General features: G+C 36.7%; 1 long non-coding RNA gene across 1 annotated transcript in view; it reads right to left on the bottom strand.

Moving 5' to 3' along the window:
• Positions 1 to 434: 434 nt before the first annotated feature.
• Positions 435 to 23,160, bottom strand: part of LOC118000640 — an 87,472-nt gene continuing 64,746 nt past the window's right edge. Inside the window, exons 2-4 of the long non-coding RNA XR_004676516.1 lie at positions 7,593 to 7,639; positions 662 to 725; positions 435 to 494 (exon numbers count right to left, since the gene is read on the bottom strand). This is a non-coding gene — a long non-coding RNA (uncharacterized LOC118000640). The remainder of the gene's footprint in view (positions 495 to 661; positions 726 to 7,592; positions 7,640 to 23,160) is intronic.

The raw sequence follows: 23,160 nt of genomic DNA, 5'->3' as shown, positions 1-23,160 counted from the left end.
GAAATGGGCTCTTCTTACAGGCAGAGGTGTTTGATTCTTCAGAATAACTCTAGTGGACGTTTGAGAATTTGGTCTGACATTGTAAGCATCAATCTATGTAAAAAATAATTTTTCTGATACAAAAGACAGTTCTGTGATGAGGTTGATTATTTTTCCTGGTTACTGATATTTCTAGCCTTATAGTATTCATAACTGGTTTCTTGGAACTCCCAAGATTGTGTAAGCTATAAAAACAATGCATAATAAATCCCTCTTTGCTTAATCTTGCAGTGAAGAATCTTGACCAAGATATGAAGCTCTGGGTATTTTTCAGAGACCTCCCTCACCTTCATCGCTAGGAATTCCACAAATGTATTTCTGCGTGCGAGATGAATGCAGCTCCTCAGAATGGCTACTTCAGTCTTCCCTTAGCTCTTGGGAATTTCTCCGTGCATCACCCAGCTGTTTCTGCGGAGATCTCCTCCCCTAACCCACTCGGGCTTCTTGGATAGGATCTAAGGGAATGCCAGGTTGGAAATCTTTCAATTAGCTCTTTTTTGGTTATTAGTAAACATGTACACAAACTTCATACCCATCAAATTGTGCAAATGCAGGTTAAACAAATATAAAAACAATTATTTTTCTACTGTCAGAGAAAGAAACCCCAGCCTTCTTCTCTTACCTTTGTATTTTTCAAGTGTTCATAACACCCATCTTCTCTAGTCCCCAAACAGCTGACAGAATCTCTGAGAGGGATAGAGAATCATGTCTGAATGCTGCACAGCTTGAATGATAACATCCAAGTATGTACAACGTCATCTGAAGCCCATGCAACTGAAAAGAGTCAAAGCAGTATGCCTCCTTATCCCCATGAGGGAAGGGATGAGATTGAGAGCACCTCAACAATTCTGACACCAAACACTCTGTTAGTCTCCCTAAGCTCCTTTAGGCTGTTTGTGGGAGTTCTTGGACACCTTATTTGTAAGTTTTGCTTAGGTGGTCTAACACCTTAATTTGGGATATGGGAATACCTGCCATGTAACTGTTTGGTTCTCAGTCTTAGGTCCTAAGCAGAAATTTAGATGAAAGACTATTTAACCTTCTGTTTTCAACAGTTCACCTATTGTATTTCCTACCCTAGCCTAACACATCTGCTTAAAACCCCTAAAATGCCCCACATATTGCTAGCTTCTCATCTCTGCTTACCTTTTTTCTATTCACTGAAATTAACTCTTAGTTAATTTTAGGGCTGCTTCTTTCTCCAAGGGCCAGCTCAAATGTCACCTCTCCCAGGATAACTACTCATTTCAGTTTGTGCTTCAGGGACTATACCACTTAGTAGGCTCTTAGACAATGACAAATACTCCAAACACAATTCCAGTGCTTCAGTCCTTCCTGCTGTGCCCATGCTAGACATCACTAGTCACTCTTGATACTCTTTCTGGCTAAGCCATTGGGTGGAATCTTTTTAACAGAGCCCTGCAGACAACTATTATCAGCTAATCATTATTGAAGCATGATGTGAAACCTATTTCACATCCTTGAATTTGTAATAGACCTTCTATAGGTATAGCCCATCAAAGTAAATTAGAAGGGGCCAGAGGGCATATACCAATTCCTTTATATCACCAGTGCCTAAGACAAATTAGGCCTTAGTAATGTTTGATGTTTTTTTACTGCAATAGCTTTTAGCAGTGGACTGACTTTCAGTTTTTCTCATGTTGTGTCAATTAGTCTTCTGTAGCAAACATGTAAGAAGATTTTAATGTATTCTTAAGGTTTTATTTACTTAAGTGGGTAGCTGATGGTTGTATCATTTTTTAAACATTTTATATGTTTGAAATATTTAATAGCTTTTCAAATGATGTGATGAAAAGCAGAATCCAAAGGAGTAGAGATTCTGACCACAGTATATGGAGCCATGCAGACCTACAGGCATTTGTGAGACACACACATTCAAGTTAAGCAAACAGAAACCCAGGTACACTTTGTTTAACAGCAGAATAGGAAAAAACATGTATCTTAATCACATAGAAAAATATGCACAGGGATAGAATTAAGCTCCCAATCCTTTCTTGGACCAATTTCACTGTGATATGAATTAGAAGTCTCCATGATTAGCCTCCAATTCAATGAAAACACACATAAAGCCTCACCATTTTCTTGTTTCAGAATCAGAAGATAACCTATTTGATGGCAGGTTTCTTGTATGTCTTATTCATATCCCTAACCCTAGCACAGATCCTTTTTAAACACACACAAAAAGTATTTAATGACTATTTGTTGACTTGTATTTAAAAAATAAGAATCTTTCCCTGTTTATATTAATTTATCATTGAAAGCTTTTTCCATGAAGAACATACTTAAGGTTGGGGTTTGTTATGTACACTTTAAGGTATTCCTCATCACTAGCCCTAAAAGATTCTGTATTTGTAGAATAAAAGTTGAATGAGGAAATATGATTTTATTCAAACTCCAATATTCATGATTTTATGAAAAATGCTCCCCACCCCAAAATGAGCCAGTCAGAAATCTTAGAATCCCAAAGAGAATTGAATCGGTCTTGCATTCAGTTATCCTGAATGATAAGCATCCTTTTGTAAACATACAGGAAGGATCATGTGATTTATTCATTCATTTATTCAAAAAAGATTTACTGAATACCTACTAAGTAAACTGCTGGTGCTGGGTGCTTTGCGGCAGCAAAAAATTATGACCTAAAATTCACTAAAAATTAGCTTTAGAAAGAAATATGAAAAGCTGAGATTTTCCTAGACAATCTCTTCTTAAACTTTTAACAGCTACATTGACACCCTCCTTCAAATCCTGCTGATCTTCTGGTGGTATACATACACTTTGATCTTACTGTCTTGCTTTTCCACGTGTGTGTGTGTGTGTGTGTGTATTTGCTTGCTTATCCAATTTTACCTCTGTATTTTATACTCAGTTTCTTTTTTTTTTAATTTTTTTTTAATTTTTTTTTATTCTTATGTTAATCCCCATACATTACAACATTAGTTTTAGATGAAGTGTTCCATGATTCATTGTTTGTGCACAACACCCAGTGCTCCATGCAGAATGTGCCCTCCTCAATACCCACCACCAGGCTAACCCATCCTCCCACCCCCCTCCCCTCTAAAACCCTGTTTGTTTTTCAGAGTCCATCATCTCTCATGGTTCGTCTACCCCTCCGATTTCCCCTGCTTCATTCTTCCCCTCCCGCTACCTTCTTCTTCTTCTTTTTTTTTTTTCTTAACATATATTGCATTATTTGTTTCAGAGGTACAGATCTGAGATTCAACAGTCTTGCACAGTTCACAGCGCTTACCAGAGCACATACCCTCCCCAGTGTCTATCACCCAGTCACCCCATTCCTCCCACCCCACCCCCCACTCCAACAACACTCAGTTTGTTTCCTGTGATTAAGAATTCCTCATATCAGTGAGATCATATGATACATGTCTTTCTTTTTTTGACTTATTTCACTCAACATAATACCCTCCAGTTCCATCCACGCCGTTGCAAATGGCAAGATCTCATTCCTTTTGATGGCTGCATAATATTCCATTGTATATATATACCACATCTTCTTTATCCAGTCATCTGTCGATGGACATCTTGGCTCTTTCCACAGTTTGGCTATTGTGGACATTGCTGCTATAAACATCGGGGTGCACGTACCCCTTCGGATCCCTACTTTTGTATCTTTGGGGTAAATACCCAGTAGTGCAATTGCTGGATCATATGGTAGCTCTATTTTCAACTTTTTGAGGAACTTCCATACAGTTTTCCAGAGTGGCTGCACCAGCTTGCATTCCCACCAACAGTGTAGGAGGGTTCCCCTTTCTCCGCATCCCCGCCAACATCTGTCGTTTCCTGACTTGTTAATTTTAGCCATTCTGACTGGTGTGAGGTGGTATCTCATTGAGGTTTTGATTTGGATTTCCCTGATGCCGAGCGATATTGAGCACTTTTTCATGTGTCTGTTGGCCATTTGGATGTCTTCTTTGGAAAAATGTCTGTTCATGTCTTCTGCCCATTTCTTGATTGGATTCTTTGTTCTTTGGGTGTTGAGTTTGATGAGTTCTTTATAGATTTTGGATACTAGCCCTTTATCTGATATGTCATTTGCAAATATCTTCTCCCATTCTGTCAGTTGTCTTTTGGTTTTTTTGACTGTTTCCTTTGCTTTGCAAAAGCTTTTTATCTTGATGAAGTCCCAATAGTTCATTTTTGCCCTTGCTTCCCTTGCCTTTGGCGATGTTTCTAGGAAGAAGTTGCTTCGGCTGAGGTCAAAGAGGTTGCTGCCTGTGTTTTCCTTTAGGATTTTGATGGACTCCTGTCTCACATTGAGGTCTTTCAACCATTTGGAGTCTATTTTTGTGTGTGGTGTAAGGAAATGGTCCAGTTTCATTCTTCTGCATGTGGCTATCCAATTTTCCCAACACCATTTGTTGAAGAGACTGTCTTTGTTCCATTGGACATTCTTTCCTGCTTTGTCGAAGATGAGTTGACCATAGAGTTGAGGGTCCATTTCTGGGCTCTCTATTCTGTTCCATTGATCTATGTGTCTGTTTTTGTGCCAGTACCATGCTGTCTTGATGATGACAGCTTTGTAATAGAGCTTGAAGTCTGGAATTGTGATGCCACCGGCTTTGCTTTTCTTTTTCAATATTCCTCTGGCTATGCGGGGTCTTTTCTGGTTCCATACAAATTTTAGGATGATTTGTTCCATTTCTTTGAAAAAAGTGGATGGTATTTTGATGGGGATTGCATTGAATGTGTAGATTGCTCTAGGTAGCATTGACATCTTCACAATATTTGTTCTTCCAATCCATGAGCATGGAACATTTTTCCATTTCTTTGTGTCTTCCTCAATTTGTTTCATGAGTATTTTATAGTTTTCTGAGTACAGATCCTTTGCCTCTTTGGTTAGATTTATTCCTAGGTATCTTATGGTTTTGGGTGCAATTGTAAATGGGATGGACTCCTTAATTTCTCTTTCTTCTGTCTTGTTGTTGGTGTATAGGAATGCCACTGACTTCTGTGCATTGATTTTATATCCTGCCACTTTACTGAATTCCTGTATGAGTTCTAGCAGTTTTGGGGTGGAGTCTTTTGGGTTTTCCACATAAAGTATCATATCATCTGCAAAGAGTGAGAGTTTGACTTCTTCCTTGCCAATTTGGATGCCTTTGATTTCTTTTTGTTGTCTGATTGCTGTGGCTAGGACTTCCAATACTATGTTGAATAGCAGTGGTGATAGTGGACATCCCTGCCGCGTTCCTGACCTTAGGGGGAAAGCTCTCAGTTTTTCCCCATTGAGAATAATATTTGCTGTAGGTTTTTCATAGATGGCTTTTATGATATTGAGGTATGTACCCTCGATCCCTATACTCTGAAGAGTTTTGATCAAGAAAGGATGCTGTACTTTGTCAAAAGCTTTTTCTGCATCTATTGAGAGGATCATATGATTCTTGTTCTTTCTTTTGTTAATGTATTGTATCACATTGATTGATTTGCGGATGTTGAACCAACCTTGCAGCCCAGGGATAAATCCCACTTGGTCATGGTGAATAATCCTTTTAATGTACTGTTGGATCCTATTGGCTAGTATTTTGGTGAGAATTTTTGCATCCATGTTCATCAGGGATATTGGTCTGTAATTCTCCTTTTTGATGGGGTCTTTGTCTGGTTTTGGGATCAAGGTGATGCTGGCCTCATAAAATGAGTTTGGAAGTTTTCCTTCCGTTTCTATTTTTTGGAACAGTTTCAGAAGAATAGGTATGAATTCTTCTTGAAATGTTTGGTAGAATTCCCCTGGGAAGCCATCTGGCCCTGGGCTTTTGTTTTTTGGGAGATTTTTGATGACTGCTTCAATTTCCTTAGTGGTTATAGGTCTGTTCAGGTTTTCTATTTCATCCTGGTTCAGTTTTGGTAGTTGATACATCTCTAGGAATGCATCCATCTCTTCCAGGTTATCTAATTTGCTGGCATAGAGTTGCTCGTAATATGTTCTTATAATTGTTTGTATTTCTTTGGTGTTGGTTGTGATCTCTCCTCTTTCATTCATGATTTTGTTGATTTGGGTCATTTCTCTTCTCTTTTTGATAAGTCTGGCCAGGGGTTTATCAATCTTGTTAATTCTTTCAAAGAACCAGCTCCTAGTTTCGTTGATCTGTTCTACTGTTCTTTTAGTTTCTATTTCATTGATTTCTGCTCTGATCTTTATTATTTCTCTTCTCCTGCTGGGTTTAGGCTTTATTTGCTGTTCTTTCTCCAGCTCCTTTAGGTGTAGGGTTAGGTTGTGTACTTGAGACCTTTCTTGTTTCTTGAGAAAGGCTTGTATTGCTATATACTTTCCTCTTAGGACTGCCTTTGCTGCATCCCAAAGATTTTGAACAGTTGTGTTTTCATTTTCATTGGTTTCCATGTATTTTTTTAATTCTTCTTTAATTTCCTGGTTGACCCATTCATTCTTCAGTAGGATGCTCTTTAGCCTCCATGTATTTGAGTTCTTTCTGACTTTCCTCTTGTGATTGAGTTCTAGTTTCAAAGCATTGTGGTCTGAAAATAGGCAGGGAATGATCCCAATCTTTTGGTACCGGTTGAGACCTGATTTATGACCTAGGATGTGATCTATTCTGGAGAATGTTCCATGGGCACTAGAGAAGAATGTGTATTCCGTTGTTTATACTCAGTTTCTTAATTCCCAACCTGTTTCCTTAGCCTGATGCTTCTTAAGACCCAGATGGACAACTGATGAGTAATACAGACATTAAATTCTATAAGATTTCTATGAGAGAAAAGAGATGGGAGTCATTATGGGGTTGCAGTGAGTTCACAAGGGGAAGATGTAGATAGTGGGTTCTTGCAAGGTGAGTGGGATTTTAAAAGGTGCAACTAGAGCAAAAATACCTCAGACACACAAGAGTGTTGAGCTAAGGCAGGCAAACAGTCTGATCAATGAGGTAAGTTAAAGGATTTAGAGAGACCAGTCTACTGGAGGGATATTTTTTGAGTATTTGAGAGATAAGTGATAAAGACCTGAAGCAGCTTATTCCAGCCCTAACTAATATAGCCAATGGTAGAAACATACTGGATACTACACAGCATGGCAAAATTGTCTTAGAATCCTTCCATTTTTGCATAGGCCTCTTTTCAAATAGTGAAAATAATAGATGGTCTGTTACTATTGCAACCAGTTCTTTCCAGAGCTCCCAGAAGTAGAAGTAGAAAAAAACACCTCTTAAGAAAGAGTCCACAAAACCAATATGAGATTTAAACTCAATACAGGAATATCTTAGGAGGGCTTAACTTTTCTTTGCTTATGGGCTTATTCAAACTATCTTCTCCTTTTACATATTTCAAAAAGACTCTCAGTTGCTTAATAAATGTTTTTGGCACAAACTGCCACCCTTCTTTTCTTTTATTCTCTCCCACACAGACTGCACCTATTAATTTTGACATTCCTTCTAAGAATCATCCCACTACATTTCAGTTATGTGCATTAAAGTACAATGGATTTTCTCCATTATTCCCCGTTGCTTATGTTCCTAACTTTTTTTTTTATTAATGTACAAAACCCTGTTCAAGAAAGATCATTTTCTTACCTTAACCTATATGTTCAGGTCAAACCACCAGCCAGGATTGGTAAATTCTGTTTCATAAATAAATAATATGTATGTTATATATATGTAATTATACACATAAATGCATATAATACTATGTAGTATCATATATCTTAGTGTTACTTCATGCTTCCTTTAAAATTTTCCTTCATATTTAAAATATGCTCTCTTTAGGGAGCCTGGGTGGCTCAGTAGTTAAGCGTCTGCCTTCGGCTCAGGTCATGATCCCAGGGTCCTGGGATCGAGCCCCGCATCGGGCTCCCTGCTCGGCAGGAAGCCTGCTTCTCCCTCTCCCACTCCCCCTGCTTGTGTTCCTGCTCTCGCTATCTCTCTCTCTGTCAAATAAATAAATAAAATCTTAAAAAAAATAAAAAATAAAAAAAATAAAAATAAAATATGCTCTCTTTGACTTTTATAATATTAACACTAGCAGCAAACATTTGTCTGAACTAATAAATAACTTTTCCAGATTGGGGAAACAAAGTATTTTCTTTACACCTTTGAGAAATCATCAGTTTACTTGCTTCCTAGATCAGACAATTTGTTATATGGAAGTTTGTTGAAACACTAATGATATCTCTATCTATGAGAATTTCAGGAACTACCAAAATAGTACAGACCAATGAATCTTACTTTCATACCAAGAAAGCTAGCTGGATTCATAATAAATGTAAATTCAGTGTATGCTGAAGCAGGCCCAATCTCTAAAGGAAAAGAAACATGGCAAGAAATCAGGTTTATTTTGAAACCAAAATAAGCATGTTGAAAACAAATAGGGGTGATTTATTTAGTTCCCCAAATCCTTTAAGACTTTGATCTTGTTGTATCTATTTATCTTTCTGTACTCAATGGTTACCTTAGTAATTATTATTTGTTGGGTACTCAAAAGATGGTCTAAAATTGAATAGCCTACACCAATAAAAATGCACTGAAGCACACCAGAAATTTAGAGAGGTCTGTTTTAGTCATAGATGAAGAACTGAGTTTTAAAGAGAACAATGTGGAGAAGAGCGGTGGCTCAAGGGATGAGAACTTCTTAAGTAATCAGCATGAGACAACATACAATAAATTCCTTAAGGTTGCAGAGGATGTGCTTTTTCAGACAGTAAAATGTCAGCCCAATGGGGAAACTTACAAAAGTATTTTGCTTTATGTGTGTGAGATAAAGAAAGTGGCAGGTCAAGTTTCATTATAAGCAAAAATCACATAAACCACCTACAGTGAAAGTTTATGAGTTATCCATTATGATCCAGTGTTGATTGGCTGCATGATTTGTTGCATTGTACATTCATCCCAACTCTTGGAAAGCTTTATTGTTCTTTGAAATACTTCAGGGAGGGCTACTGAAGATAATTAGCCTGTACAAGACCAAGCACAAAAGCCTCGGCACAGCTCAGACAATGTCATCAGTTATACTCCTAGAGAACTACCAAAAATTTACTATAAGACTGTTTCTCAAAGAGGATGATCTAATGTAGTGTTACCACCAAAGGTTCAGAAAATGTAAGTTATCCTCAAGAAAGTTATTAAAAACCAACGAGAAAAAAAAAATTTACTCTTACAGAAATCTATGATCCCTGAAACAAAAGTCCAAGCTGATACACAGGTACCTGGTAAGATCCACACATTGGAAGTATAACACAGTTCTGCAGAGAAATACCAATAAGACACACACACACACACACACACAGAAATGCACACACACGCAGATTTATTTTAAGGAATCACCTCACACAATTGTAGGAGCTAGCAAGTCTTAAATCCACAGGGCAAGCTGGCAGGCAAGAAACTCAGGCAGGATTTCTATGTTATAGACTTAAGGCAGAATTCCTCCTTCTCTGGGAAACCACAGTTTTTGCTCTTTATGGAATCAAACTGATTGGATGAAGCCCACCCACATTTTGGAGGGCAACCTTTTACTTAAAGTCAACTAATTGTAAATGTTAATCACATCTCCAAAATATCTTCACAGCAGCATCTAGTCTAGTGTTTGACTAAACAACTGGGCACCAGAGTCTCACCAAGTTGACACATAAAACTAACCACCACGGGGAGCAAAAACAGTTAAGGGTATCCTTTGTAAAAAGCAAAAAGGCAGGGGAGATCGGGAAAGATAAAGTATTTTGTGTCAGTTTCAATATGATTTTGCAGAACTGTATATCTATAATTTTAGGAAATTGCTATTATATGAGAAATCTATCAGGTAGTCAAGATATCCTAAAACACTGGTGATAAGACTAGGATCAATGATTTCCAATCAGTTTTGCTTTTGTTACACAAAAGCAATTACTAACACAACAGAATAAATAAGAAACGCTATTAAGAAAATTTGCTATAAAGACGGCATTCATTTAAAGTTAGAATGAATATATTGATACTGCTAAGACCACTGTGCTGTTTTCTCCTAATAGAATAATTTTGTGTCCCTGTTAAGATCTATCAGGATCTCTTAACACCTGGGGCTCTATCTGCCTTCTCAAGCAAACCAAGGTTTTCAAAATAGGCAAAATCCCTCTGCCGAAGGAAATGAGGTCACGGCTCTATTTTCCATTACTGCTTCTATTATATCCACTTAACTTGCATTGCCTCAGTTGATATCTGAAATTATTTGATTCACTTCATTTTCTAAATCAGCTATCAAGAGTACCAGAGCTTCTTTTCTCCACAGCATCAAGGAAATCTTAACTCCAAACTCTTGATTTTCTGCTCAGACTTACAAGTTTCTGGAACGTCCCCACTTATAATAACTAATTTTCTGCTCTTGAGTAACTGCCAAGTCCTCTTAAGTTCACTTGACTCTCAGTCCTGGCCCCAAATAGCTTTGTCTTTTCTATTTCTATCCACACAACCTTGTGACATAACCAATTGTCACCTACCTTAATGTAGTTTTCTAGCTATTCTCCCATCAGTCTGTTTATTGGTTGTTTCCTACAGAGCTTGCCACTCCTGGAAGATACTCTGCTTAAAATAAATGAGTTGTTTCATCAGTACCATGTCTCATCAAAAGCAGGTATTACATTTTTCTTCATGATGCCATGTGTCCAAAGGAACAGTTTTTCTGATCTTTTTCCTATCGTCTTCCTGTGCAACACAAATACCGGATAGTTCTACAAGGTCTTAACATGATTTCCCTGAACCATTATGGAAATTGTATCATCTAACACAGCCCAATAGAAATAGGATTTGACTCCTGGAAATCTGGGTCAATCATGGCCCAATTACATATCCTTGGGCAAGTCATCTAATTTCACTAAACCTAAACTTTAAAATAGACACAATAATATTTTTGCAACTATTTCAGTGTCATTTATCCACTCAACAAATATTTGATTCCATAAATATTTGGTGAAGAGCTGTCCTAGATGATATCCTAGGAGTTAAGAATAGGAGGTGACAAGATAATGTCCCTTTCTTTACAGATCCTACACAGTGACAGAAGATATTAAGTAAAAAAAATGCATGATGTTTATATCAACAAGAGACTGTGATAATTGTTATGAAGGGGATAGTCATTGTTTTGTAGCAGAGAAGTCTGTGGAAATGGGGAGGTGTTGCTTTAGATTGATTGGGCAGAAAAACGCCTCTCAGAGGAAGTGATTTGGGGGCTTACAACTGAAGGAAAAGAGGTATCCAGGCACGCTGAGAGGAAAGAATATTTTAGGCAAAGAGAACAGAAGGCCAAAGTAAGAAGGAACCTGGAAAGAGACCAGCAAGGAGACAGTGGCCAAGATGAAGTCCAATAGATAGACAAGAGCCAAATCATATAGGACTTTACAAGGAGTTTTTTAAGTGTTTAATTGAGGAGGTGCTTGGGTGGCTCATTTGGTTAAGTGGCTGCCTTTGGCTCAGGTCGTGATCCCAGGGCCCTGGGATCGAGCCCCGCACCAGGCTCCTTGCTCAGGGGGAGCCTGCTTCTGCCCCTCCCCGCTGCTCAAGCTCTCTCTTTCTCTCTATCTTAAATAAATAAATAAAATCTTAAAAAAAATAGTGTTTAATTGAGGAAGAAACATAATGCAATTTGTATTTTTAAAAAATCATCCTGACAGTTGCATATAAAATAAAATGAAGGAAAACATAGTTAGGACCATTTGGGAAGCCACAGCAGTAGTCCAAGTAAAAACTCATGTTGGTTTTTTCTAGTATGGTGGCAGTAAGGGTAAGAGAGAAATCCATTTCGAGATATATTTTGGTGAGTGAAGCAATGATGATTGTGCCCTTTCTATATTACATGCAGGTGCAGCATCTAAGAGGACACCACTGGCATTCTAGACATAAAAGTATTTCCATCAATAAGAATTATGGATGGATTGGATAAAGAGGATAAACTAGAAAATATAACCAAGGAAGAATCACATGTTTCTCCTTAAAATACTGTGAGAAAGGTACTGCCTTTCCATGTCACATGGAAATAATTTTGGGGTTGGGGGAGACATGAAGTAATATTTGTGATAAGCTAAGCTGGGGATGCCTATTAGACCTCCAAGGCAGAATGTCAAGTTGGTGATTGAATATTTGAGTCTCCAGCTCAAAACAGAAATCAGAGTTTAAGACACAAATGTGAGAGTTATCAGTTTATAGGTTATATTCCAGTGGGTTAGGCCACTTAAGGAGAGCACAGAAAAAAGGGCCCATGAGAGAAGCACTCACACAGCTAGAGGTGGGGATAAGGGGCGCCTGGGTGGCTCAGTTGGTTAAGCGTCTGCCTTCAGCTCAGGTCATGATCCCAGGGTCCTGGGATCGAGTCCCGCATCGGGCTCCTTGCTCAGTGGGAGTCTGCTTCTCCCTCTCCTCCCTGCTTATTCTCTCTCTCGCTGCCTCTCACTCTCTCTCAAATAAATAAATAAAATCTAAAATATATGGATAAATGGAAAAGGACACAATTACAGAGACTGAAAGAAGTTGCCAGTTAGGTAGGAGAAGAGAGAAAGTCATTTTAGGAGGAAGTCGCTTCATAGGAGCCCAAAAAGGAAAGTTTTTCCAAAATGAGTGAGTAGTTGGCTGAGTTAAGTATTTCTAAAAAGTCAAAAATTATAGTGGGATGAAGACAGAAGACTGCCCTTTATCTTTCATAATATGGCAACTGATGACTCCCACACTGAGGCAGTGAAACAGTATGGAAAGAAGCCAAATTGGAGTGGGTTGAAGAGTAAATAGGAGTCAGAGTCAGGTATACAGTGTTGCTTTGAAAAACAATAGGAAAATGGATGACAGCTAAGCAGAGGATGTTAGGTCAAAGGCAGAGTTTTGAAATTAAAATGGAAAATAGTAGAGCCAGCAAGTGCAAAGGAAGGAACTGGCCCTTGATAGAAGTAAGGACATCTTTTCAGCTGTGAAAGGACAGGGTAGGAAAGAGGATGGGTGACGAGGCAGGTAAGTTTGTTGACTTGGCGAAGGGAGCATGAGGCCTTTGCCATCTGCTCTTATTTGATTAATGAGGTATGAGGAAGGCTATCAGCTTAGAATGTGGGGAGTATATATGGTGCAGGAAGGTTAAGGGAAAGGAAATGTTTTAAAGCAGTCCTTTCAAAGCATGGCAAAGCAATTTACTGTGGAAACCTAAAAGTATCGCCAGGCATTATTAAGTGTTGTTCAGGTTTGTGGTAATTAAAGGAAAATGAGTCATTCCAGGCGGGTGATTCTTTTTCACACCTGAAGTTTCGGTTGTTGTGTTGTGCACGTGGAAAAGATGGGATGACTGGAACAAATAAAGGTGGAGCTCTTATAAGTGCCTCCAACAGGAAGAGAGTGGGGCAAAGTTGCTGAGAGTATCCATAAGGAGATAGTCATAAAAATAAAATACAGAAACTAAATTGGATATGGAAGGAAGTGAGAGCAGTGATGGGTCTGTGTAACTTGCATGGGGCATCATTCCAAGAGATAATATTTTGGATTGGAAAAGGAATGCAGATTACACAGAGTCCAGACGGAGGAGAAAAGAATAGAAGGATACTGGAGACAGAATCTGTGGCAGCAGAGCGGAAGCTCCTGGTCCTGAAGTAAAAGAGTGAGGGTGGTGAGGTAGCATGATTGCAGAGGGAGAGACGGGGCAGCGCTCACTGCGGATGGTAGGAAGGCAGCTGGTAGCACCGAGGGCCCAGCTGAGGCTGGAGGTCTCAAGGTGAGCTGGCACAAAATACTCAAAAGTGCGGTAGTTTCTCAACAAGTGTTCATTGTCCAAAATACTAGAATCAATAGGTCGATCTGATGAAATGCTGGGGATCTGAAGTGCAGGTGCAACGAAAGAACACATGCTAAGTCAACATAAATTATTATTCTTTTTCTTACTCTCATTACTATTCTCAACATGCTAAGTCAACATAAATTATTATTCTTTTTCTTACTCTCAACTTCCTAAGACTTAGGAAGACCCTGAGAGAGCACAGGAAGGAGTCCCTTGCTTCATCTCTTCTAGCTCTTCTCGCTTTGATCCTACTTCTCTCAGGCATTGAGTTCAATAAATGCATTTCACAGTTAAAAGGGCTCTTCTCCTTCCATAACTATAAGCCTAATTTACTTTTGATTAGCAAAACTGGATGTTTTCTGGCAGAAAATACAAATTTCAAAGTAGCCACACCTTTTTTCAATATTTTAAATATAGGCTTAAATGCAATTGAATAATATTTTTTGAACAGTTATATGGCAGTTTCCTCACATAGTCAGAGTAGAAAAAATCATGTTCATCCACTACACTCTGGTTCACCAAATCCTATAATAGTAGAACTAAAGGGCACCCTAGGTAGCCTAAAAACTATAGTTATATAACAACAAAAGTAACGTTCTAATTTATACAGCAGGCAGTAGGCTCATGAAATTTATCCCCCCAGCTGGTGAAACAACCCAAAAATATAGCTGTCTATACATTTTTACATGATAAATGCATAATACGTTATTGACAAAACTAGAATGTTTGGTATATAATCTTAACTTTTCTGGAGTTGAAATTATAAGAAAGAAAATTGATTTCTACTCCAACAAAAACTCTTATATCTTTCAAAGAAAAAGTGTTCAGATAAATAAACCATGGGCCTGAAGGATTGGTTTAGTTCTCTCTTTTCTGATGACAATTTACATCAAAATACATGCAAAGAAAAATAGACAACACAAATATTAGTTATACTACACAAAATGCCAGTCTTTGTTTATTTGACACTGCTTTTACAGAATTGGTTTAATTTACATGCACATCAGACTTATGAAGAAAAAAGATATATATTTTATTTACTTTTAATAAAATAAAAATTGTTGATAATGTGGTTTATTGAACTTGGCATGGATCAAGAAAATGGATTATGTAAAGTTTTTTTTCATTCCCCAAAAAATCATGTTATGTAGACTTTTAAAAAGAGAAAGAAAGGGAAGAATAGCATATGTTGATAATATGATTGCCGAAGACTTCTGGCAACAAAGTAGATTGAGTGGATGCAATTTCATATCCTGCTTCAAACAAAAAGGTAGCTAGATACAATGTAACAAAAGTTAATACATCATCAAGACTAAATAAAATAAAGGACAACATAAAAGTGCCATAAAATAAGAGACAACTTAAACCCAGAGCCCTAAGAGTATGACTAGGCCCCACAGTGGTCTTTTGGCCCCCTGGAACCTTATACATGCACAGCTTACTAGAGCTGAGTTCGAATGCCCATGCAGGGACAGAATATAATTGTAGGCTCTGCAAAGTAAGAAACAAGAGTAGATAACATTGCAAAATAAATAAATTTTAAAACATAAAAACAAGGCTCTGTAAAGGCCCTTTTCTTTATCATTATCCTAATACTCAAATCAGATATATAATGACCATCATTTCTTCAGGAATCATTATTAATTAGACCCAAAAGCTACCAAATATACAATCTTTATACTTACACAGGATGCATTTACATTTTCCACACAAGTTAGCAAACAGGAAAATTACAGTTGTAAAAACAAAAAAAGAGACACCATTTCATTGCATAAAAAAAAAAAAACCCAATCACATTCCAAGTAATAAATCTTTAAAAAGGTGTACAAAGTCCCCATCCACAAAACATAAATTTATCAGTAGAAATGAGAGACCTAAATAGAGTAGCAATATAAAGGTTCCTTATTAGATAATTCAATGTCATATTTCCCTAAATGGATCTATAGATTTAACATAATCCCAATCAAAATATCAAGAGATTTTTATAGGAAATTAACAATCTGATTCTAAAATATATATGGGACTCTAAAGGGCAAAGAATAGGCATAACATTCTTAAGGAAGAAGAACAAAGTGAATTTACCCTACTTATTATCAAGACAATTTAAAATCTTCATCAATTCAGATCTTTGGTGTTGGAGTAAAGAAAAATAAATAGGCCAATTAAATAGAACAGAAGGCACAGACAGTACCCAGTCTGGAACCTCTCCAGTACAAATGTGAACACTTTATTTAAAGCAAGGATGCCTCCAGAGTGCAAAGTGCTAAAGCTGATCTTTTCAGTAAATGATGTTAGGTTGCTGGACTTATGTATCAAAGAGAAATTTGACCTTTCCTTATACCATACACAAAAATGAATTCTGAATGGGTTGTAGATATAAATGTGACATAGATATGATGTGCATAAATGTGATGTAAATATAAGTAATATGATGTTTCTAAATGATAAAGTTGGAGAATATCTTTATGACTTTGTAATAGATAAATATTTCTTAAACAGGACACAAAATGTACTAAGTGTAAAGGGAAAGATTGATACATCTGCCTATATTAAAATTAGAATTAAGAACTCCTGTTATCAAATGATAACATTAAGAGAGTGCAAAGGCAAGCATCAGGGTAGGACAAGATATTTGCAACACAAATAATCAATAGAGTTTATATTCAGAATATTATAAAGAACTTACACAAATATAAGAAAAATTGAAGGTAAGACAAATCTTAAAAATAGACAAGATACTTGAGGGGCACCTGGATGGCTCATTTGCTTAAGCAGCGACTCCTGATTTCAGCTCGGGTCATGATCTTGGGGTCCTGGAATGGAGCCCTGTGCTGGTCTCCATGCTCAGTGGGAAGTCTGCTTCAGGATTCTCTCTCCCTCTGATCCCCCCTTACCTCCCTGCTCACTCTCTCTCCCTCTAAAATAAATAAGTAAATCTTTAAAAAAAAATAGACAAGATACCTGAATAGGAATATCATAAAGGACATTTGAACTGCAAATAGATATACTAAAAGTTGCTACAACTCATGAGTGGTCAGGGAAACTCAAATTAAAATCACAGTAAGATAACATTACACATACCAAATTGGCCAAAATTATGGACTGGCAATAACAAATGTCATTAATGAATTGAGGTAATAGGAATACTAATCATTGATAGTGGAAGTTTAAATTAGTAAAAACACTTGGTTTACAGCAGAAAAAAATGAGCAGAAAGTATAAAAAGGTACTCCAGTAACTAAACTTTTTAGTTCATTTGGTTATCTTATACCATTAGTTAAGCCCAATGTACATTGAACAGTAGTTAAAGTAAATGGCATCTTTATCTTGTTCTTGACTTTAGCAGAAGTGTTTCTAATCTCTTGTGAACATATTTGTGGATCTCTGACAGGTATACTTTACTTTAGGGCCATCTTTTAACAGACTAAGGGCACATCAGATTAGACCTACTCTGCTAGAAATTCACATTAAGAACTGGTGTGTTATTTTCTTTCCTATTTTTTTCAGAGTGAACATATATTTTTCTCCTAATAAAATGTAATGCAGTAAATTGCTTTAATAAATTTCCTAATTTGAATTATTTTTGCATTTAAAAGAAATATATGTCATCATGTATTATTAGTCATAATATTATTTTACTATATTGCTGGATTTTATCTTATTTTTTTTTAGAATTTTGCATCTGTTTGTTAATGGAATTAGCCAACAGTTTTCTTTCTCATTTTTAAAAATCTTCATTGTACCACAACAAGTGATACTCATTTGCAGGAGGTGTCAGGGAGAAAGAATGTCCTATCTACTTCAATATCCTTCTAGCTAGACTAAGAATCAAATTGCCATGAGAACAGATTAAGAGGAAAAAAGTCAAATTTAATTTCATGCATATGGAGAATCCATAAACACATGGAAATTCCAAAGACAGTCAGACAAATAAGGCACATATGTCATTCTGAACTAAGGAGAAGGGGGTAGGAGTCTGGGACTTCAAAGGGAAAGAATGAAATTCACAGAAAGATGAAAAAGTGTAAATGCTGGGCAAACAAATGTTTTCTGAGCCACTCAGGAACAATGGGACTTAGAGGACTTTGATCAAACAGGCCTTGCCAGTTTCCTCCCTCTCTGCAGCACCTAGCTCCTGGTTTAATGTAGTTATCTTTGGTGATAGCTCTCTTCCTAAAGCAGATCCTTTATCTAAATTCTTTTAGGCAGTTGAGGGGAGGTAAAGAGCTTTCCCTGAATCCACTGGGTTTTGATTGCTTTTTAACTCAAAATAATCTTCATGCCAAAGTGGCCCATCTTGGGGTGGCCTGACAGAAGCCTATTTAACCTCTCTAGACATCTTTAGGTTTTATTTTTATCCTTAATATTTTGACATTTCACCATGTTTTGTCAGGATCTGTTTTCTCTCATTCATTTTATTTCATGTTCAGCAAGTCCTTTCACCAAAAGTGTGTATATTTTATCAGTCCTTTGAAGTGATCTTTCATTATTCCTTCAATTATTTCTTCTCTTTATCTTTGTTCTCTTCACCTTATTAAATATATGTTTGAACATCTAATTTCTTCTTTATATCCCAATTTTACTGGGTTTTTTTATACCTTTTGTCCTTTAGTATTACATTCTGTGAAAAATCTCTCTTTGGTATCTTCCAGTCCATTTTTAACCTTATTCATTCCATCTAGAGAGTTTTAAATTTCAGCTAATTTTTAATTTCCAAGAATTTCATGGCTGCAAAGTCCTCCTGAATTCATCTGAAATTATTCACTATATTTAGTTAAAAATATTCTCCTCTTTTTATTTTATTTTATTTTATTGTTAAAGATTTTATTTATTTATTTGAGAGAGCGAGAATGAGAGAGAATACATGAGAGGGGGGAGGGTCAGAGGGAGAAGCAGACTCCCTGCTGAGCAGGGAGCCCGATGTGGGACTCGATCCCGGGACTCCAGGATCATGACCTGAGCCGAAGGCAGTCGCTTAACCACTGAGCCACCCAGGCGCCCTATTCTCCTCTTTTTAAAAAAGTATTTATACCAGCTTTAGTTTTAATAGTCAACATCTAAAAATAACCCAAATGCCCATACAAAGCTGAATGGATAAACTAGTTGTGGTATATCCAAAAATAATGTTACTGAACAAAAAAAGATGAGCTACTCATACAAAATCACTGATGAATCTCAAAGTAATTATGACACATACAGAAAAGGGAAAAAATACAGCAAATGGCTTATGATTCCAAACATATAAATTCAAGGAAAAACGCAAAGGTAACTATCCATTATATGGGAAAGTAAATCAATAGTTACCTGGAGAGGTGGGAAAGACAAGGAAAATTATAAAAGGACATGAGGTAAATATACTGTGAGAGATAGGGGCATGGTCAGGACTATGATGATGGTTTCAGAGATTCATTCCTATGTCAAAACTTATCAAATTGTACACTTTAAATTTATGCAGGCTAGTACATGTAAATTATACATTTAAAAAGCTTTTAAAAATGGTTCAAGATAAAAAAAAATGTGTATGCCCCACTCTTTTTGGGAAATAGGTTTGGCAACCCTGTATTACTGTACCATCTCTCTCCTCATGCCCTGTGAGAATGTTCACTCTGAAAAGCCTGTTCTGGAAGCAACTCTCCTTTAAAGCAGTTTCCTCCTGCAAGTACTGTTAACCGTTTGTTCTCCTTTGCTCTAATTCAGGCTCATTTCTGCCTTTCAAGAATTCTGAAGAACATCTCATATAGTGAAGAAAGCTATTTTTATTTTTCAGCATATTGAAGTATTAGTACTTGGTTTTAGATCTTTCTTTTCAGCTCAGGGAACTTAGAGCAAGGACAGAGGTAGATAAATGTACTCAGTCCATCATCTTCTTCTAAGTCTTATTAAATGCTTGGTTATTTCACTGATATGGACTCAACACCTTTTTATTTCTCAGTGACACCCCCAAAATATCCATACCATCTACAAACAGCCTTTGTTTATCAGATATTTCTCTTATTCCTTGATTTCATGTTGTCATTTAACCACTATGAATTATAATTAAGTGTGCTTTAATGTCATGTAGAACCTATCAGTCTCAAGACTAGTTTAAACTCTAGAACTCAAATGGCTAAAAACAATAAAAAATAAAATAAAATAAAAAACTTTCAAACACTGAAAAAAATATGACCCTCTTTTCAAGGAAGGTCATCTTAAAAGAACTACGTAATGGCCTTCAGATAAGACTCAGAACACTCTTGTTGGCATCTTGAGACACCAGGAGTCCTCAAATACATATCTTTGTACAGCATATAATATACATGATATACATCTCAAATGTGCATTTTTGCAGAGGGTATATATACATGGTATGTATGAGAAAAGAACTATTTCTCTATTTTAAAGAGTAACCTCAATAAGCAAATTATATTTCCAAGGAATCTTCATTTTATCAAAATGTTATGCCAAATATTAAGCCTATCACTTTCATTCTTTTTACCAGAGAAAACTGGTACCCTGCTGAGTTATGTAAGATTAACATTTCAAAACTCCAAGTTGAGTTTCTGGCTCTCTATTCTATTAAGCATATTAAGCAATGTGTAATAAATATACATAATATGTTGTTCTAGATTAGAAGCATTTCCCTAAAACAACAGTTTATAATATAAAATTCTGCATTCAGTACAGATAATACTGAACTATTAATGTTTTAAAATTAAGAGCTATTTTAAGTTTAGATTAAAAATGGAGATAATTTGGAGGTATCAAACCAAAGAGATTTTTTTAAAAGATTTTATTTATTTATCAGAGACACAGGGAGCACAAGCAGGGGGTAGTGACAGGCAGAGTGAGAAGCAGTCTCCGGCTGAGCAAGGAGCCTGATGCAGGACTCAATCCCAGAACCCTGGGATCCTGACCTGAGCCAAAGGCAGATACTTAACCAACTAAGCCACCCAGGAATCTCTCAACCAAAGAGATTTTAATTAAATGTGGATTGCACTCAGAAAATCAAGGATTTTCCTTTTTATTTATAAGATATTAAATGTATGTTTAAGCAGTGCATAATAGTTCTTATTACTAACTGTAAAACCACAAGTAATTTAACTATTATATACTTTATATGTCATATCATGAGAATTAAATCAGATAAAATGTGTTAGGCACTTAGAATAAGTCCTGACACATGGTAAACCCTCAATAAATGTTCTCTATAAAAATTTGTTTTATTATTATTATTACTATTTCCCATTATGCTATCAAAGTATCCCAGATTATAGAAAAGCAACTTCTCCTGAGATAAATATTGTGAGTTCTGAGTTATCATTTTTCTGGTAAGACTTTAGAAAATAAAAACAGGTAGTATTATTGCTGAAGTGCATTTTATAGTATGGCACTGAAACACACACAGACAATATTAATTTCTTTAGTGTCATGAACTGTACAGAAGTATTTTTCAAGGACTCACTTGAAGATCCGTGAAGATTTACCATCAGTAGCTTTATAATAAAGATACTGTTTCAGTCACACACACAGCATCAAATTCTACCAGTATTAACTAATCCTATGACATGAAACTGGGGCCAATAGGAGATGAGGTCAAGCTTAAGAAAACCAGAACATTTTCTTGAAGGGAAAGGTAAAACACAATGCATAATCCAGACCAGAATTAAAACACTGGAGATACTGGGGTTATGGGATGAGGGTGAGCAGGGAAGAGATGTCAGGAGAAATGCTAAATGTCCAAGGTCACTAAAGATCAAAATAAAACTCATAAATTATCACAGCTCATAGAAGGTAGATCATATTCCCAGATTCACATAAAGACTTAGGGATGGCAGGGGGCAGGTGGGTGGTTCTTTACAAATGTATCACGTGACACATAGGCTTGCATGTACAATTTGAATGTTAAAAACTAATAGATAATGGTTGTAAAACAAAATAGTAAGTAATCTGAGTATCAAAATCAATATATTGCCTCTATTGGGAAAACAAAAGGAAGGGAGGTTCCAATGCCTAGAGAAGGGTAAGCCAATGTCTGTATGTCTCCCACATAATAGGCATTCAAAATAAGTGAATGAATAAATGAAAGAATGAATGAATGAATAGTGAATGATCAAAATAACCAGTGGTGGAAGTGCTGTCAAATCATTTCATAAGTATCTGAATATTTTCTGTTACTACAGGACTTGAAAATATTTTGCATCATGTATGAAAAGCATCTGCCCTAGACTTCCACCCTTAGTTTACACCAAAGTTCTTAGTCCTGGCTGGGCTTTAGAACTACTTAGGAAATATTTGAGAAATACCAATGCCCAGGTCCCACCAAGACCTATTATATCAAAATCTCTCAATGCAGGGCTTAAGCCTCAATATTTTTTCAAAGGACCATAAGTGATGCTAATATACACCCAGGGTTAGGAGCCCCTGCTTTAGACTCCCTTTTTCTGGCTTTTCTTCCCTCTCCTATCATTCCCTCACATGATTTGCCTCCAAATCTGCCCCATTCTGCCCTTGCAATTCTTGACTTAACGGTTCTCTTGAGTGTATCTATCATTCAATGCATTGGGCAAATGTAACTTCTCCTAGCACCCCCAAGAGCAAAACCAACTTGCCCCACTTTGATTTTCCCAAACAGCAAAGAGAATCAGAGAAAAAAGAAAAAAAAAGTAAGGAAACAAATGGCTCAAGTGGACATGGATTGGAAATCCCACTGCACCTGATTTGACCCCTCTCTGTGCCCTGTTATCTTTTATTCCCTCCATTTCCCTACTTTCCAGACAGATAGCAGATGCCCCCCCCCCCACATATGTCCTCTAAAATCACTTAACTCTCTGGTTCTGACAGCAAATTAATTTTTCTCCTTAGTTTCAGCTAAGAAATGATTCTTGTATTTTTTTATTGTGACATTATTAGGAAAATGTAACCTTATTAGGAAATTAGCAATGGGAACATGAAAAAAAAGCCAAAATATTAAAAAGAAAAAATACCAAAATACAAAATATTTAAAACACAAATAGTTTAGTTAAAGATTGGCTTGCAATGACAGGCTCCAGAACACACAAAACCCAGTTTCTGTTTTTTTTATTTTATTTTATTATGTTATGTTAATCACCATATAATATATCATTAGTTTTTGATGTAGTGTTCCATGATTCATTGTTTTCATATAACACCCAGTGCTCCATGCAGTATGTGCCCTCCTTAATACCCATCACAGGGTTTCTTTACCTGAGCTACAACAAGAACGCTAGTCACCATTTAGTAAGCATCTTCTTGTAGCTGGAGTCCTATCAGGGGCCCTGATCCTTATGACATTACTGCACGGTTATCACCCTTGTTTCACAGTTGAGAAAAAACAGGTCATGGTCACATAGCTGAGAAGTGGCTGGAGCC

This window comes from Mirounga leonina, unplaced genomic scaffold (assembly GCF_011800145.1).
Source record: "Mirounga leonina isolate KUSES-001 unplaced genomic scaffold, KU_Mleo_1.0 Mir_53, whole genome shotgun sequence".
In the NCBI taxonomy this organism is placed as follows: domain Eukaryota; kingdom Metazoa; phylum Chordata; class Mammalia; order Carnivora; family Phocidae; genus Mirounga; species Mirounga leonina.
This window is presented reverse-complemented; position numbering and strand designations above follow the sequence as displayed.